This window comes from Ascaphus truei, chromosome 1, assembly GCF_040206685.1.
Source record: "Ascaphus truei isolate aAscTru1 chromosome 1, aAscTru1.hap1, whole genome shotgun sequence".
NCBI lineage: Eukaryota > Metazoa > Chordata > Amphibia > Anura > Ascaphidae > Ascaphus > Ascaphus truei.
Window position 1 is genome coordinate 301,806,203 of NC_134483.1, and position 17,944 is coordinate 301,824,146.

The following is a 17,944-nucleotide window of genomic DNA, read 5'->3' on the forward strand; positions in this document are numbered from 1 at the left end:
CCCGAAACTCCTTCCTCATTCTGGAGATTCAAGTCCGCCCTTAGGGTGTTAATGGCTTTACCCAAATCATCCCGAAACTCCTTCCTCATTCTGGTGAAGAGGTTTTCTAAATATGTTTTGTTCACATCTATGTTTTCAATTTCCTGCTCGTGCGCCCCGCTCGGGCCCTCCCGCGTGTCGGCTGAGCCGCCATCTTGGGAGGTCTCGCAACTCCCCGCGGTCCGCTGGCTTTGTGGGAAGTAGCTCGTCACTGACTGCTGAGCTGCCTTCTTATTTTTGCCGCTCATGCTGGCTACCTTCCCCTCCGCTTGTATGTATTTATTGGGGGGGTTTAGATGTAGAGATGCCGCAGGAACTGTGGGGTCTTTTTAGTGCAGTAGGATAGGATTGTTTGTTTAGTCTAGTACAGCTTGTCTGGGTAGATATGGGGTTATTGGACCCAGGGGTTCTGGCCTTAGGGCTGTGTTTCTGACCTGCAGGTCGTTCTCTCTGAGGCACCTTTGTGTGGTGGTGGTGCTTCCACGTGGTGGTGCTCCCCCAAGATGGCCGCCTCCTCCCTCACCATGCTACTGAGGCCTATGGCTCCCTTCACTAGTGGGTCCCCTCCCGGTGTTCTTCACTCCCAGCAGGGCCCTAGGTCAGGTTTGTACCTTTTATTTACGTGTGCCGTCCTGGGGGGGGGGGGAGCTGGACCCGTAACGGGGGGTCTCCGCTCGCGCCTTTCCTCACGGCCTCAGGCGGCCACAGCGGGCGCTTCTCTTACCCCACAGGGGGTCGGGGGTTCTGTCCCCGATCACCGCTGATTCCCCTCTATTCTTGGCTCCTCGGGGCGCGCGGAGTCCCGTCGCCTCTCGTCTCCGGAGTCTCTCCGTCAGATTTGAATTTTGCAGGCTGCAGAGGGGAAAGTCCCGCACTGGGGGCAGGGGGTCTCCGACACAGCTCTCCGGGACGCCGGAGCCAGCCACTTCGGAACCCAGCTAGTCACCGGAGCAAAGTCTTTGGGGGTTCACTTAGGGATTCCTCCGCTTCTCCTGATTATTTTATTATTTAATATGCTTCGTTAGTGCTATTCATTCAGAGGGGGTCGGGAGCATCTCTTTCAAGCTGCCATTCCCCTTGACGTCACCGGAAGTCTCCGGCTTTTGAGATTTTTAATGTTTTTATTGCGTCCGCCAGCTCTTTTTGGGTAATTTTTGCGTTAAGCATTTGATTCTCCTCCTCTGTCAGTGTTGGTAGGAGGCAATCGGACAGGTAATTACTAATAGGTTCAGTGGCTGGTGTCCCCGTGTTCCCACCCTGAGCCTTGAGGTTATAAAGTTTAATATAAAATGCGGTAAATTCCTCCGCTATTTTCTGTTCGTTATAGATGATTTCTCACGATTAATTTTTTATCGCTGTGATCTGGGAACGCTTCTGTATACCTCTTAGTTTGCTCGCCAAAAGTCTGTCAGCCTTATTGCCCTTGTCATAGTATTTCTGACAAGTCCATGTAAGAGCTTTTTCTACTTCTTCCATTTGGGCTTGTTTTAGCTCATTCCTGGCTGCGGTCAAGGTTTTATAAATCTTTTTCGAGGGGTTGGGTTTGTGCTGTTGTTCCAGCTTAATTATTTTAGTTGTAACAACTAGTGACATACCGCTCACCTCAATATTGAATACCAACTCTATGATAGGGATGACAGACATACATATATAAGGAGACAAAGGATGCTCCTAAAAAGATCCCACTTTAATGCACAGCAAAGCCGAAAATAGTCCACAGGTATAGTAACCCACTAGAGTAATGGTAAGGCTATAAGGGTACAATTAAGTAACCGCTCCCAACACTGTGGGAGGACAATTACCACTAAAATGCCCTAGGGCAAAACTAATAAATGATTTATTGATATTCAGAAGTCGACGCAGTAACACACACTCAAAATAACCATAAAAACAATTAAAACATAAATCACGGGTGAGGCAGGGTAAGGGGATATTATTATAAGATGAATTCCCAAATATTAGTGTATGTCCCCTTACCAGTACCAGGTGGTAGTGTGAGACACAATGGTAAATACAAATGATAGGCAATAGAGAATGCTAGAGCCTCTGGTCTCAGGGTATGGTGGAGGTTGCACTAATCATTGCATGCTGTGATTGATCTGCTCAGTATCAATAGTTGGATATCACACTGACAGTAGGTAGTGATGCATGCAGAGTAGTGAATGCAAATAAATGTGCCACTGTCATATATCACAAAACCTATATAGGTACTAGGTCACATGATCAATGATTCAGTAAATCATTAGTGCACATTATACCACATTATATAAATGAACCGCGGCATGTGCATCAAAAACCGGACCTGATATATGCATAAACTACCTCTGCTAGGCAGTTAACAACTCGAACAACCCCACACAAACTACCAGGAACAGTCTCACCCGTGACTCCTCCTACACGACGTCAACGTGGTGACGTCATGCCGACGATCGTTTCGCGCATAAGGGGCTGGCGCTTTCTCAAGGTTCAGCCTCACCCGTGATTTATGTTTTAATTGTTTTTATGGTTATTTTGAGTGTGTGTTACTGCGTCGACTTCTGAATATCAATAAATCATTTATTATTTTTGCCCTAGGGCATTTTAGTGGTAATTGTCCCCCCACAGTGTTGGGAGCGGTTACTTAATTGTACCCTTATAGCCTTACCATTACTCTAGTGGGTTACTATACCTGTGGACTATTTTCGGCTTTGCTGTGCATTAAAGTGGGATCTTTTTAGGAGCATCCTTTGTCTCCTTATATATGTATAATTATTTTAGTTGTCAGATCTGTTATTAATTTCACCTTGGCCTTTCTGTGGGATGCAATTGAAATAAAAGTTCCCCTAATTGCTGCCCTATGGGCTTCCCACAGAACCGCCGGAGAGTCTACTATGCCCCAGATGAGAGCGAAGTACTCCCTAAGAGCCTTTTTAATTTCTTTTTCTACCTCCGGGTGGTTCAGTAGGGAGTCGTTCAGCTTCCAAGTGTAGGCGGTTAATTTATGAAATGGGGTGGATAGGGTTAATGTGATGGGGGCGTGATCTGACCATGTAATGGGGCCTAAGTCCGAATTTGTGCAGGCTTCCAGGATATATTTGGTAGCAAAAAAATAGTCTATACGAGAGTATGACTGGTGGGGTGCGGAATAGAATGTGTAATCTTTTTGGCCCTGGTGTTGGATTCTCCAGATGTCCATTAAGGAATATTCCTTGGTGATTGTTTTAAATTGTTTCTCCATCCTCTGAGGTGGAGCTCTGTGTTGGCCTTGTTGGCCTGAGGTTCTGTCCTCCGCAGAGTTTATGGCCATATTAAAGTCTCCGCCCACAATCAACGAAGATAGGTAGGTAGGGTCAACCTTTTCTAACACTGCTTTCAGGAATTCCGTTTGATTATCATTTGGCGCGAAGATGTTGATCAGAGCGACCGGCGAGCCAGCCAGTGAGCCATATACCATTAGAAATCTACCCTCTGGGTCTGAAGTGGTTTTGGTGATATTGAATGGGGTTCCTTGTCGGAGCAGGATCGCTACTCCTCGCTTTTTACTGTTAAATGACGAGAAGAAACCCGTAGGGAATCCATTGCTAATCAATTTGGGCAGCTCTTGGGATGTAAAGTGCGTCTCTTGGAGGAAGATGATATCTCCCTTGGACTTTTTCAGCTCTTGGAGCGCCAGTCGTCTTTTTCTATTATTATTCAGGCCCTTTACGTTTAGTGATACAAGTTTAATTGCGGACTGACTAGCCATTTGGGCGAGAGAGTTTAGTGTCCATCGGGGTCTCGCCCTTCCCACCGGGGAGATCCTGGTTCTTTGGTTCAGAGAACCTTTTTAACGCTTCTTGATGGTGCTGTTTGAGTATGGGTGTCAGGCCCGCCCGACGAGGGGTTGGGTGTGAGGAGGGCAGGGAAGGTCGAGAGGGGGGGGGGAATAGGCTGCTGGGACAGGGTCAGCAGCAAGAGGCAAAGTGGGACGAGGTCAGCTAAGGACCTCCAATAAGTACGGCCGGGATTGGCTACCGGCATTTGGGCTTAAGGCCCAATGGGGGGGGAATCCGATGGTTCAGGCATGGGCGTGCAGGGAAGGTGCGGACCCTTGACCCTTGTACTTGCTTAGTGTAAGCTCTACCTTAGTTTAAGAGGGGGGGAAATGGGAGGGGGGGAAATGGGAGGGGGGGAAAGGGGTCAAAGGGACGCAGGTCACGAAACGCGTCAGAGTTACTATGTACTCCTTTTGACCACTTAATAAACCTTTTTATATCCGATACTGGTTTGCAGCCCCCATTGTTTGCACGGTTGTGCTCCGCCACTGTACCCTATGGGACTACTCTCTGCAATTACGTCTGGCATGACGCACCCACTAATCAAGGACTGAGCTGTGCTTCAAGGGAGTTCCTCACATTGATCGTTTGATTGGTATGTACTTTTGTTTTGCTGGGGGTCTATACAGGACCTTTATGGTATATACTGCACCGACACACTTTATTCGAGCAAATACCCAGTATGTACCTGGCAGATACCTGGAATGCGCCGCTCCTCACCTCTGACAAACCCCGTTGCGTTTGCCTTCCCAGCCTGGGTTCATGCCTGGCTGACGGGCGGCTGATCTGTTAAATGATAATGATTAGGATTTAATAGGCTGCAATGCTTCGCGTGTCTACCAGATGGCATAAATTCATGAATTGTAATGCAGTATATATATATATATATACTGTGCAGTATTGCAGCCAGCGGGAATAAAATGCTTCAATCCCTGCCTGGAAAATACCTCAATGCACTCGGGCAGAAAACAGTCACAAACCTCAATACACCCGGGTATACCCGAATTCGTGGGACTAGCCGAGCTCGAATAAAGTGTGTCGCCAGTGTATAGAGATCTGTGTTAGCCGTCCAGCGTAACTAGTACACTCCTATGTTTATATCATCCTAATGAGTCTCCTTAGCTCTTATACATGCTCTAATGCCTTGGTTACATATTTTATTACTCTGAATATGCATGTATGTTCCTAGGACAGCAGAGCCCTGAATATTGGGATAATATACCTCACCCACTACGGTCAAGCTTATAGGTTTTGGACATGGGGAAGGCGTGGGGAGGGGAGGGAAAACTCCTAGCATAGCCATAACATGGAGATCTTTCTGACAATCCTTAAAACCAATGTAATAAACGTGAGAACAACTCTTAACAAGCTCAGTACATGAAAAGCATTATAACCTCTCTTTTTGTCAGTCGGTCAAGCTTATAGGTTTTGGACCTGGGAAAAGGGGGGGAGATGGGGAGGGGGGAGATAGGGGGAAGGGGGAGACCTGGGTTGACAGGTAACACAACAGCACATTGCATTAATGTTTTTAGGTATCATGCTGAACATAAACGGAATACTTCCTACGCTTGCTGGTCGGGGAAGAGGGGGGGAGGGATGGGGCTCTTACATTTAGTGAAGTTAATATCCGAGGATCCTTATGACATTTCTATTTGATCTATGTGGCCCGCCGTGTGCCTTCCTCAGAGGGTTTGACAACGTATTTTATTACTGCAGGCAGCATCATTAGTATGGGGCCGTGCGGCCATATCTTCTGCGGCGGAAGGGCAGGCTTATGGACTTTGGAGCGTGAGGGGGGGAGGGGGAAGGGGGGGAGAGAAAAGGGAGTACATTATATTATAACACATACAGTACAACTTTTCTCAACTTAAACATTCATCAACTGAGGAACTGGTTGTTTTTTTTTTTTACATAACAACTGTGGCATAGGGACGGCTTAGCACTAGATCCATGTGGCCAGCTAATCTAGACTGCCAGTTACTGTAATAGTGTCACTGCCGCTGCTTCCATTATCGAAGTCATTTGGGCTTCCTGTCTTGTGCAGGGCTCATTAGGCAGCTTCCCAGTTAACTAGTATTTCCTAGTCCGGGGGGTGGGGAGGGTAGCAACAGTCGTGCGAACCGAGCCTGGGGTCCATAGTCCTGTACCCGGGCCTTAGACAGATTAAATTTTGCTACTTACAGTTAGTAGATCGCAGTGCTGTTGTCGTAGCATCGCGCTCCCCTCCTATTCCCCCCGCCAACCCCTAAAGCCCAGCCGGACCTCAGCACTCTTCAACTGCCATTCGGTCAGCGTCAAAAGTTATAGTAGCTTCAGCTGTGGGTTGCCTCCGATCGTCAGGGGTCGGATTCAGAAGCTATGCGTCTGGCTGGGTCTGGTGTGGTTCTTGAGCCGTCATGTGCTCCCGTCTTCGCTGTGGACTACGGTGCTTCTCATCTGTTCTTAGACTGCCTTGGCGCCGCCGTTCTCCTCGCGGGACGGGTGCTGCGTGGTTCCGCGTCCTCCCGGTGCGGTGGGTCTTGTAGTTGCTCCGTTGTCCAGGAAAGCGGCGGGGTCAGACCCAGGGCTTTCACGAATGGGGCCATGTCCTCAGGGCGGCGGATGGTTAGGAATTTGCCGTCATAGCTTACCGTAAGCTTGAACGGAAAGCCCCAGCGGTACTTCACCTCCTCCCGGAGGAATGAGGTCAAGGGCTTAATTTCTCTCCTTCGTTCGACTGTTATCCGTGACAGGTCGTTGAAAATTTGGAGAGTTTCATTTTGGAAAGGTAGTGACTCTTTCCCTCTGCAGGCGGTGATGATCTCCTCCTTTACTGTATAGCTGTGTAATCTTATGATTACATCGCGTCGCCGGTTGGGATCTTCTGATCTGGGAGCTACCGCCCGGTGGGCCCTATCCATCTCTAGGTCCATGTCCTCTAGCGAGCCGCAGAGCGATGTGAACAGTTCCGCAAGATAGGGACGAAGCTGGCCAGGTAAGACCGTCTCCGGTACATTTATTATGCGCAGATTCTGGCGCCTGTCCCTATTTTCTTGGTCTTCCTGCCCGTCTTTGAGACGGGAGATCTCCTCTCCTAGCCGGATGATTTCTTCCTCGGCTGCTGTTTGTCTTGCCAGGGACTCCTCCAGTCCACCTTCCAGAGTCGTTGTCCTCTCTGTTAGGCCAGACATCTCCTGTTTAATCTCCGCTACTGCTGCTTTGATTTCTGCCTGCAGGGATGTTTGGAGCTTGACATGCATGGTGGAGAATAGGCTCTCCAGGTAGGATCGGGTGATCGGTTCCTCTATATCCATTTCAAGAGTTGCATGGGCTTTCGTACCCATATTTAGAGCTGCTTGCGGCTCTTGTGAGCCTCGTGGTCCGCCACCCTCTTGGTTTGCTGGACTCTTCTGTGTCGGGGAGAAGAACCGTGACACCGCCTGTGCTGCGGGCTTCTTTGTGTGTTTGGACATGCTCCGATCTCTCCAAGTAATGGGGGTATGTTTTTGAGCCTTGAATTTCTGGTTTGGGAGCGTTATTTATTAAGTTTTAGCCGGTGGGTCTGCGGAGCTCCCCTCCTACACCCCCATTCCTGATGACATCATCGGAAACCCATCCCTTTAGCACATTTTTAATGGATCATCAAAATTCAGTATTGTCATAGACAACTTAGGATCTGGCTGTGTTTTTTTTTTTTAGGGAAGCTGTGTCTTTAACTGAAACGGGAGGCGGCCATCTTGGATCCAGATGGAACGCAGGCTGAAACACATGACATGAAGATAGCTCCTACTCAGAAAGCTCTTATTCAGACCACAGCTCTGATCAGACCCTCTCTTCACAGTGGGGGCGCAGGCAGGCTCAGGAGGGATCAGGTAGGGCGCAAGAAGGCGGGCAGCCAATATCTTCAACTGGTTTAGCCAACAAAATAGTCAGTGGGTCCATAGAAATGGACACATCCGTTATTTCTTTTTTTAATAGATTGGATAACGATCCAATATTTCTATTGCCGGACACGTTCACCAAATGTGGACCATATCGCTTCTCTGCCCACAACCCCTCCAGCACAGATCAGACACCACAGGGTAGATTTGCTTCAGCCGCCATGGCGTGAGGTACCAATGAATAAAATTTTATATATATTTTCTTTAGTTGCTGTGCATATGGAAGTTTTTGCAGCAAACTCCCATATATCCTCCCAATCATCCCTTTCAATTTCTATTTTCAAATCCGCTGCCCATTTGAGCATGCAGTCATGATCATGTGAATTGACCAAGGCCTCCAAACTGGCTTTTATTCTAGTTATCAAACCTTTTTGATAACTACCTCTCCTACATAGGCAGCAGAGATGTAGAGGAGCACAGCAGCGTTTCTTGGCAGCATACCAGCTAGTGGATCGCCAAAATGAGGGTAACTCCAAGCAGGGATGAGTATTAAAAGAGTACTTTAATGGTCAGTGCAAAACAGAACAATGGTAAGAGCGCACCTACGCGTTTCGTCCGTAAAGGACTTTCTCAAGGTGGATTATACTCTATGTCCCTGAACCTGGATCCATTATGGTATATGGAATTATCAGTATACTAATGAGCCATCTATGGTGATGCACCATAAACACCACTTACCTCTCCTACATAGTGCTTCAAAACTTGTGAAGGGAGTAAAATCTAATTTTGGGGACATTTTTGGAAAAAAATTCTGATCTGTAGATATTTAAACATACTAAGGTCTGGTGCCTCATACCTAGTTAGGAACTCTTGGAAACTAGAAAGTTTTCCTTTATGCACTAGGTCGGCAACTACTCTAATATGTTTAGCTTTAATTTGGTCGAATTGTTTATAATCACAGCCTGGGGGGAAATTGGGATTGTTAAAAAGCGGAGTGAGTTGCGAAACGGGAGACACAAGATTTAATTTGCCCTTAGACTTGCTCCAACTCTCCCAGGTAAATCTCGTCAGATCTAGCTCAAACATTTTGGCGTACACCTCCTTAGCCAGTGCCCATAGGGACACTGGCAGAGAAGACGTTCTAGCATATTGGGATTCTATAGCTAACCAACAATATTGTGTTGGATCAGCGTTCCACATCACCACCTGCCTTAGTTGGGCAGCTTGGTAGTATTTCGAGATATCTGGGACACCCAAACCTCCTCTTGTCTTTAAAGCCATCATCACCGATCTAGCTGTTCTAGGCCTTTTACCTTGCCAAATAAAATTAAATATTCTATTTGGGAAATTTTTCAGTTCGGATCCCGGTATCCGGACTGGGAGAGTCTGGAAATGATATAATAACCTAGGGAGTATATTCATCTTGACTGATACTATTCTCCCAATCCATGACACCTGATATCCTTCCCACTTTGCCAGATCCCTTTTAATCTTATCAAACAATGGTGGATAGTTGCCTTGATATAGGGAGTGGTAGTTCCTAGACACATTTACTCCCAGATATTTAATATGTGAGGAACTCCATCTGTAGCTGAAATTCAGTTTTGGTAATTTTATCTCTGGATCCGAAAGATTCAGATTAAAAGACTGTGACTTGTCGCTGTTCATTTTATATCCAGAGATTTTTCCAAAGTCTGATAGCGCCTTTTGGAGGTTGGGTAAAGAAGTCTGAGGGCTTGCTAAAGTCAGAATAATATCGTCTGCGAATAATGAGATTTTATCATTTGTTTTCCCAATCACTATATGCAATGTATATTACTATTTGCTCTTATTTTAGCAGCCAATGGCTCAATCGTTAGAGCGAAGAGAGGAGGAGATAATGGGTACCCTTGTCTCGTACCATTTAAAAAAAAAAATTTCCCCAAACATTTTTATTAGGCATAATCATCTTTACAGACATTGGTTTTACATTATCAGTGTTGGCCTAATACAGTTGTATTTTCCTTGTTCATGTGGGGGGAGAGAGAAAGAAAGGAAAGATCCCCTAAGGCCACGTCATGGTCTCTGGGGTGTGGAAAAAGAAAGAGAGGAAGGGGGGGGGGGGGAGAGAGGGAGTCATTCCACCCTCGTCCGGCCGGGTCCCGGCATCCATCCTTCACGGCTCTACTGTGGTTCAGATCCGTCTGGGGTTGTATCCTGATTTGGTTCGGATTAATGGGTTAACCAGGGTTCCCAGATTTTATAGAAACCTTCAGTTGAGCAGTTCAAGAAGGCCGTGAGTTTTTCCAAACTCATAACATCGTTAACTCTTTTTTTCACTAGCTGTTTGGTGGGGGGCGCTATCTTCTTCCAAGAGTATGCGACTGAACACCTTGCTGCTGTTAGAATAAAGGAGATTAATTTCCATACTGGGCGATCGATGTCCTCTATCGGCCTGCCCAGTAGGAAGGTCAGTGGATCTATAGGAATTGTGAGGCCTGTGACCTCTTTTATCAAATCTTGTACCGTAAGCCAGTATTTCTGAATTTCTGGACATGACCACCAGATATGGGCCATGTCCCCTCTATGTCCACAGCCTCTCCAGCATAGATCTGAGGCCAGAGGGTAGATTTGTTTTAACCTCACTGGGGTAAGATACCAATGATACATTATTTTATAGATGTTTTCCTTCACTGTGGTACAGATGGAAGTTCCTGAGGCTGCATCTCATATTTCCTCCCAGTCCTCTCTGTCAATAACTATGTCCAATTCCGCTTCCCATTTAAGCATATAGTCGTGAGCGGTAGAGTTCACCGGATTCTCCATGCCGGCATATATTTGTGTTATTAGACCTTTTTGATGTACTCCTTCGCGACAGAGTTTCTCAAATTTTGTGAGAGGGGGGAATTTCAATGATGGGGACATTTTTTGTAGAAAGTGTCGAATTTGGAGAAACTTAAATGTATCCAGGTGGGGTAATTTTAATTTGTTTCGCAATTCTTGGAGACTCAGGAACTGTCCATCGCTCAGCAGGTCCGCGATCGCTCTGATCCCCATTGTTTTAAATAGGTCGAATTGTCGGGTTTCACACCCTGGTGGGAATTTAGGGTTGTCAAATATTGGAATGAGCTGAGAGCAAGGGGACGAGAGTAAGAATTTAGTTTTAGTTTTTGCCCATATGTCCCAAGTATGTTTTATTGCCCCCAGCCCGAATTTGGGCGCCATGTCATTTCCCCTGTCACCGCTCCAGAGAAAAGCTGGTAGAGAAGGCGTTCTGGAGTAATGAGATTCAATTGCTAGCCAACATAGCTTGTCTGGGTCCGAGTTCCACATTACCGCCTGTTTTAATTGGGCAGCTTGGTAATATCTATTAATGTCTGGGACCCCCAGTCCTCTTTTTGTCCTAGACGCCATAAGAACCGACCTAGCTACCCGGGGTCTCCTTCCGTTCCAAATAAATTGGAGGATTTTATTTTGGATAGTTTTTAATTCAGAACCAGGGACATGGATCGGGAGCGTCTGGAAATAATATAATAATCGGGGGAGTATATTCATTTTAACTGAGATCATTCTCCCGATCCATGAGATCTGGTATTTTTCCCATTTATCCAGATCTTTTTTAATTTTCCTAAATAGGTTGGGATAATTATTTTGGTATAGGGAGCAATAGTGCCTCGATACATGTACTCCCAGGTATTTGATGTATATAGGGCTCCACTTATAATTAAAGTTTGATTTCAATGTCCGCATCTCTGGTTCTGATAGATTTAAGTTGAGGGCTTCTGACTTATCACTGTTAATTTTGTATCCTGATATTTTGCCAAATTCCTTTAATTCTTTGTGTAAGTTGGGAAGGGAGATCTGGGGCTGCGTTAATGTTAATATGATATCGTCTGCGAACAATGAGACTTTATAGTTTATTCCGCCAATTGGTACCCCCTGTATATTTATATTGTCTCGTATTTTAGACGCTAGTGGTTCGATTGTTAGGGCGAAGAGGAGAGGGGACAAAAGGCATCCCTGTCTCGTTCCATTTTTCATTTCAAATTTTTTTGCTGTACCCCCCGGGAGTTTCACCACTGCAGACGGGCAGCAGTACAGCGCTCGGACTCCCGCTAGATACGCATCTTTTAAGCCGAATTTCTGCATTGTTTTGTCAAGAAATAGCCAATCAATTCTATCGAACGTCTTCTCTGCGTCCAGGCTTAACAGAAGCGCTTTGGTAGCTGTGAGGTGGGCATGATCAACTATATTTATAATTTTGCGGGTGTTGTCTGAGGCTTGTCTGCCAGATACAAACCCCACCTGGTCGTTGTGAATTAATCTCGGTAGGATGGGATTCAGTCTATTTGCCAGGATTTTGCTGTATAGCTTAAGATCGTTATTTAGTAGGGAGATTAGTCGGTAGCTCCCACATAGCAGTGGGTCCCTACGCTCTTTGTGGATGATGGCGAGATTGGCCTGGGTCATTGATGGGGGGATTGGGCTGCCCTCCATGAATGAATTGAATAAGCTGAGTAGGTGTTTAGTTAGGATCGGGGAGAATCTTTTGTAATAAACATTGGAGAAGCCGTCGGGGCCAGGGGCTTTTGAGATATTTTTTTTTGTTTCAATTTTTTTATTGTTTTATCAGGGTACACAACAGATAGTAAACTTTGTTGTACATAGATTGGATAAACATTGATATTTGCATATATTAATAAAAACATCCGTATTCCGTTTTCTTTATTCAGATAGGTGTTTATCTAAATGTTTGTATGTCTGAATGCTCGTACGTTTCTGCTGTTATGGTTCAAACTAGGAAGCTGCCGCTTCCGTGTGTCCTGTTTTTAGTAGTATAATAGAGAAAAGAAAAGGTGGAGAGCAGAGAAAGAGAGAGGAGGGAAAAAAGAAGGGAGATAAGGGGGGGGGGAGAGGTGCTGCGGGATGGCGTCCAGTTTTGTATATATCCTGCCTTTTCCTTTAGGAATTTATTATGTACCTGACCAAATTTCCCATGCCTTATGGAACTTATCCATCTTTTGGGTCAGTTTTGCCGTAAGAAGTTCCATTGTCTTTATTTCTCGCATTCTGCGGAGTACGGTCGGTTTAGCAGGGGCATTCACCTTCTTCCACGCTGCAGCAACGGAACAACGTGCCGCCGTGAGCACATGGCTCACCATCTTACTCTCTGCTGGGTCTAATTCGTCAATTGGCTTGGCCAGCACCATGGTCAGCGGGTCCACCTCAATCTCTACCCCCAGGTACTCTCGGATTAGTGTTTGAATCATGACCCAGAACACCTGAGTCTTGGGGCAGTTCCACCAGATATGAGCCATGTCTCCTCTTTGCCCGCAACCCCTCCAACACAAATCTGGGGTCCCGGGGAAGATCTGGCTCAACCTATTCGGGGTTAGGTACCAGTAAAATATAATTTTATAGATGTTCTCTTTAATGGTAGTACAAATCGATGTTTTGGATGCTGCCTCCCAGATATCCTCCCAGTCTTCTCTATCAATCTCTATATTTAAATCCTCCACCCATTTGGACATATACCTGTGTTGGGAACAGCCTGTTGATCGCGCCAGGCCCAGATATATTTCCCAGATCAATCCTTTAGCATAGTACCCTTTCCTGCACAGTCGTTCAAAATTTGTTAGCTGCTGGAAAGCCTTATCTTTGGATACTGTTTGCAGGTAGTGCCTGATTTGTAAAAAGCCAAATATTGGGAGGTTTGTCGTTTGATATTTTTTTTCCAGTTCTTGGGTCAGCAAGAGCCTACCTTGCCCAGAGAAATCCTCTGCTATCATCATCTTCAGCTGTTTAAATTTACTGAGTCTCTGTGGGAACCCGCCGGGGGGAAATTCTGGGTTATCGAATATGGGTGTTAATAGGGAGGGGTGAGCCGTCAAGCCATATTTGTCTTTATTTTTGGTCCATACTCTCCATGTACATTTCATTGCTCCCAGTTTTAATGTTTCCGAGAGGATCTCTCTACCCCGCACAGTCCACAGGGTGGCCGGGAGTGAGAGGGGTCTCGCGTAGGAAAACTCTATCCCTGTCCAACAGCTTGTAGTTGGGTCATTGTTCCACATTATCACTTGTTTCAGTTGGGCCGCCAAATAATATTTAATGATATCTGGGACTGCCAAGCCTCCACATTCTTTTGGTGCTAACATTATGGTTCTAGCTACTCTTGGTCTTTTGTTTTGCCAAATGAATTGAAAAATTCTGTTTTGTATATTCTTTAATTCCGACATTGGGATATCAATTGGGAGAGTCTGGAAGTAATACAGAAGTCTTGGCAGGATATTCATTTTGACCGTAGCTATTCTGCCTAACCAAGATATCTGGTATTCATTCCAGCTCTGTAAGTCTTTTTTTAGCCTCTCAAATAGGGGCGGATAGTTATATTGATATAGTGATTTGTACTCCCGTGTTATTTGGATTCCCAAGTATTTGATTTTCGTGGAACTCCACTTATAATTAAAATTTAATTGTAGCAGTTTGGCCTCGGGATTAGGTAGAGATACATTTAATGCTTCTGACTTATCCATATTGATTTTATACCCCGAGATTTTGCTAAATGTATCTAATTGTGAATGTAAATTCGGGAGTGAAGTCAAGGGGTTGGCTAGAGTTAGGATAATGTCGTCAGCAAAAAGGGATATCTTGTAATCCGTATCTCCAATTGTAATGCCACTTATATTGTTGTCCTCTCTGATTGTTGTTGCCAAGGGTTCTATAGAGAGGGCAAACAGAAGTGGAGACAAGGGACATCCCTGTCTAGTACCATTCCTAATGTTTATAGGATTCGAGTTTCCTCCTGGGAGTTTCACTACAGCCGTGGGAGTTTTATAGAGGGCTCTAACCCCCTCAAGATATGGGCCCTTAAATCCGAATTTAATTAATGTTTGGTCTAAAAATTCCCATCTGATCCTGTCAAACGCCTTTTCCGCGTCTAAACGTAACAGGATGGCTTTCGTGGATGAGAGATGTACATGGTCGATTATGTTTATAATTTTTCTCGTATTATCTGAGGCTTGTCTGCCTGAAATAAATACGACTTGGTCCTTGTGGATCAGGCCTGGGAGAATGGGAGTTAGTCTGTTAGCTAGGATTTTGCTATAAAGGTTTAGGTCCGAATTAAGGAGGGCTATGGGGCGATAATTACCACACTGTAGTGGGTCTCTCCCTTCCTTTGGTATGAGTGCCAAATTCACTCTAGACATAGAAGCGGGGATAGCCGTTCCCTCCAGAAACTCATTAAACATATCCAGGAGATGTGGTGCCAAGATCAATTTAAATTTTTTATAGTATTGATTGGAAAATCCATCCGGGCCTGGCGTTTTACTAGGTTTTAGTTGTGAGATGGCTTCTAGTAAATCATCCTGTGCGATTTCTTTATTTAGCTCTAGTAAGTCAGCTTCTGAAAGGCTTGGAAGGTTACATGACGCTAGGTACTTAGTAATAGCTTCTGCATTTGAGGAGCTGTTTTGGGGGAAGTTCAAATTATATAGTTTGGAGTAGAAGTCTGAGAATGTGGCCGCTATCTGTTTTTCGCAATATGTTTTGATGCCCGTCTTTGTTTGTATGACGGATATTTGGGATTTGGTTCTCAGACCTCTTAATTTAGATGCTAATAACCGGTCGGCCTTATTTCCTTTGTCATAATATTTCTGCTTCGTCCACCTCAGCGCCCTCTCCACTTCATCTATTTGTATCTGCCTGAAATCAGATCTAGCCTTGTCCAGTACTTTGCGTAGTTGTTTTGAGGGATTAGCTTTATGTTTATGTTCTAGGAGTTTAACTTTCTCCGCTAATTCGTCGTACAATTTCTGTTTTTGCTTTTTCTTATATGATGCTATGGAAATTATATTCCCTCGAATCGTGGCCGTATGGGCCTCCCATAGCATCGCTGATGACTTTACAGAGCCCTTGTTCAGCGCAAAATATTCTCTGAGCTTTTGCTTAATCTCTATCTCTACATCTATTTGGTTTAACAGAATCGTTTAGTTTCCAATTATATTGATTATATTTATAGAAGGGGAGGGAGAGCGTCAGCGAGACCGGAGCGTGGTCCGACCATGTTATAGAACCTATGTCCGACTGGGAGGTTGCCTGAAAGATATCTTTAGTACCCAGAAAATAATCAATCCTTGAATAGGTCTGGTGCGGGGGAGAAAAATACGAATAGTCCCTCTGGCCCTGATGCTGCACCCGCCAAATATCTATCAGCGAAAACTCTTTCAGTATGTTCTGAAACCTTTTGGCATTTGTGGTCGTAATGCGTGGGTGGGGAGTACCCAGTGGGCTTGTCCTATCTTGATCAGGTGCTACAACCATATTAAAATCTCCTGCTATCAATAGCGTAGTTCTAGGTTGGGGGGCTAGCTTGTCACATAGATCTCTCAAAAAGTCAGCTTGACCCTCATTTGGGGCGTATATATTAACAAGGGTAATCTCCACATCTGATAGTGTGCCTTGCAGAATGAGGAATCTACCTTCTGGGTCTACGGTCTGTTTTTGAAGTGTGAATTTGACATTTTGTCTAAATAAGATGGCTACCCCTTTTTTTTTTAGTGGAGCAGGATGCATAATATGCCTGGGGGTAGTATCTCTGAAAGGTGTTAGGGGGCGATATCGTATTAAAGTGCGTTTCTTGTAAGAATAGCACATCTCCTTTTGTTTTTTTTAATTCTTGTAAGGCGAGCTTTCTTTTGATTGCTGAGTTAAGTCCCCTAACATTTAGGGACACTAGTTTAAGTGTTGTATTTGGAGCCATTTTCGGAGCCATCCAGCAAACAGCTCCAGGGCTTTCCGGATACAGTCGGGTCCCCTCTTTCCCATAAGCTTTAGGCTCTGCGTTCAAATCCTTTCACCAGGTCAAAGGGGTCTCCACTTCTTTGCTGCACTGGGATGTGTAGATCCTTGTAGCTCCAGGGGCATGCGCCCTCTTTGTGGACAGGTAGGTATGTGTTCCCCGCCGGGGGCAGACAAGCGTTCCTCATCTCGTATGTGTCTCAGAAGCTCGTAAGGGGGGGGGGGGGGGGCAATAGGTCGTCCAAACATATAAATTTTGCCGGGAGTAGTCTTTTCCTCTCCAGGTGACATTTCTCAGTCCTCACCTGCCTGGTTACGTTGGGTGGCTATTCTCTGAGAGGAGCGTGGTCCCCTCTCTGTTGGCCTGTGATCTGTGTCTCTGTCCGTATCTTCAGGGGCAATTCCACCTCCATTCTTGTGGGGGACACCGAGCCCCTTTAGGAATCTTGGTATCTCTTCCGGGTAGGAAAGGGTGTGGAATTTGCCTCCAGCCTGGGCCACAATTTTAAAAGGGAATCCCCAGCGATATTTAATCTTGTTGTCCCTTAATTTTAGTGTGAGGGGTCTGAGCTCTCTCCTGCGGTCTACTGTACGTTTTGAGAGATCACTGTATATCTCAATATGTACATTCCGGAACTGGATGTGTCCTTTCTCCCTGCTCGCCGTCAGTATTTTCTCCTTTGTGGAGTAATAATGGAACCTGACCAGTATATCTCTGGTCCTCTTGGGGTCCGTGGACCTAGGTCCGAGGGCCCTATGGGCTCTGTCCATCTCTAGCTTTTAAGGAGTTAGGTCAGGTACCAGATGAATAAAGAGGTCTGATAGGTATGTGTGCAGCTGTTCAGTCTCCACTGTTTCTGGGACCAATTTCTGCCGCCGATCGTGGTTTTCCTGGTCCTCGGCACTTTCCTTGAGCCCTCTGATCTCCCAGTGCAGGCGGTTGATCTCGTCCTCCGCGGAGGACTGAGCCTGCTCCAGTGTTTCCACTGTGTTTGCCAGCCCATCTGTTTTGGCCGTTAGGAGAATCTAGTCCGCCCTTAGGATGTTAATGGCTTTACCCAAATCATCCCGAAACTCCTTCCTCATTCTGGAGATTCAAGTCCGCCCTTAGGGTGTTAATGGCTTTACCCAAATCATCCCGAAACTCCTTCCTCATTCTGGTGAAGAGGTTTTCTAAATATGTTTTGTTCACATCTATGTTTTCAATTTCCTGCTCGTGCGCCCCGCTCGGGCCCTCCCGCGTGTCGGCTGAGCCGCCATCTTGGGAGGTCTCGCAACTCCCCGCGGTCCGCTGGCTTTGTGGGAAGTAGCTCGTCACTGACTGCTGAGCTGCCTTCTTATTTTTGCCGCTCATGCTGGCTACCTTCCCCTCCGCTTGTATGTATTTATTGGGGGGGTTTAGATGTAGAGATGCCGCAGGAACTGTGGGGTCTTTTTAGTGCAGTAGGATAGGATTGTTTGTTTAGTCTA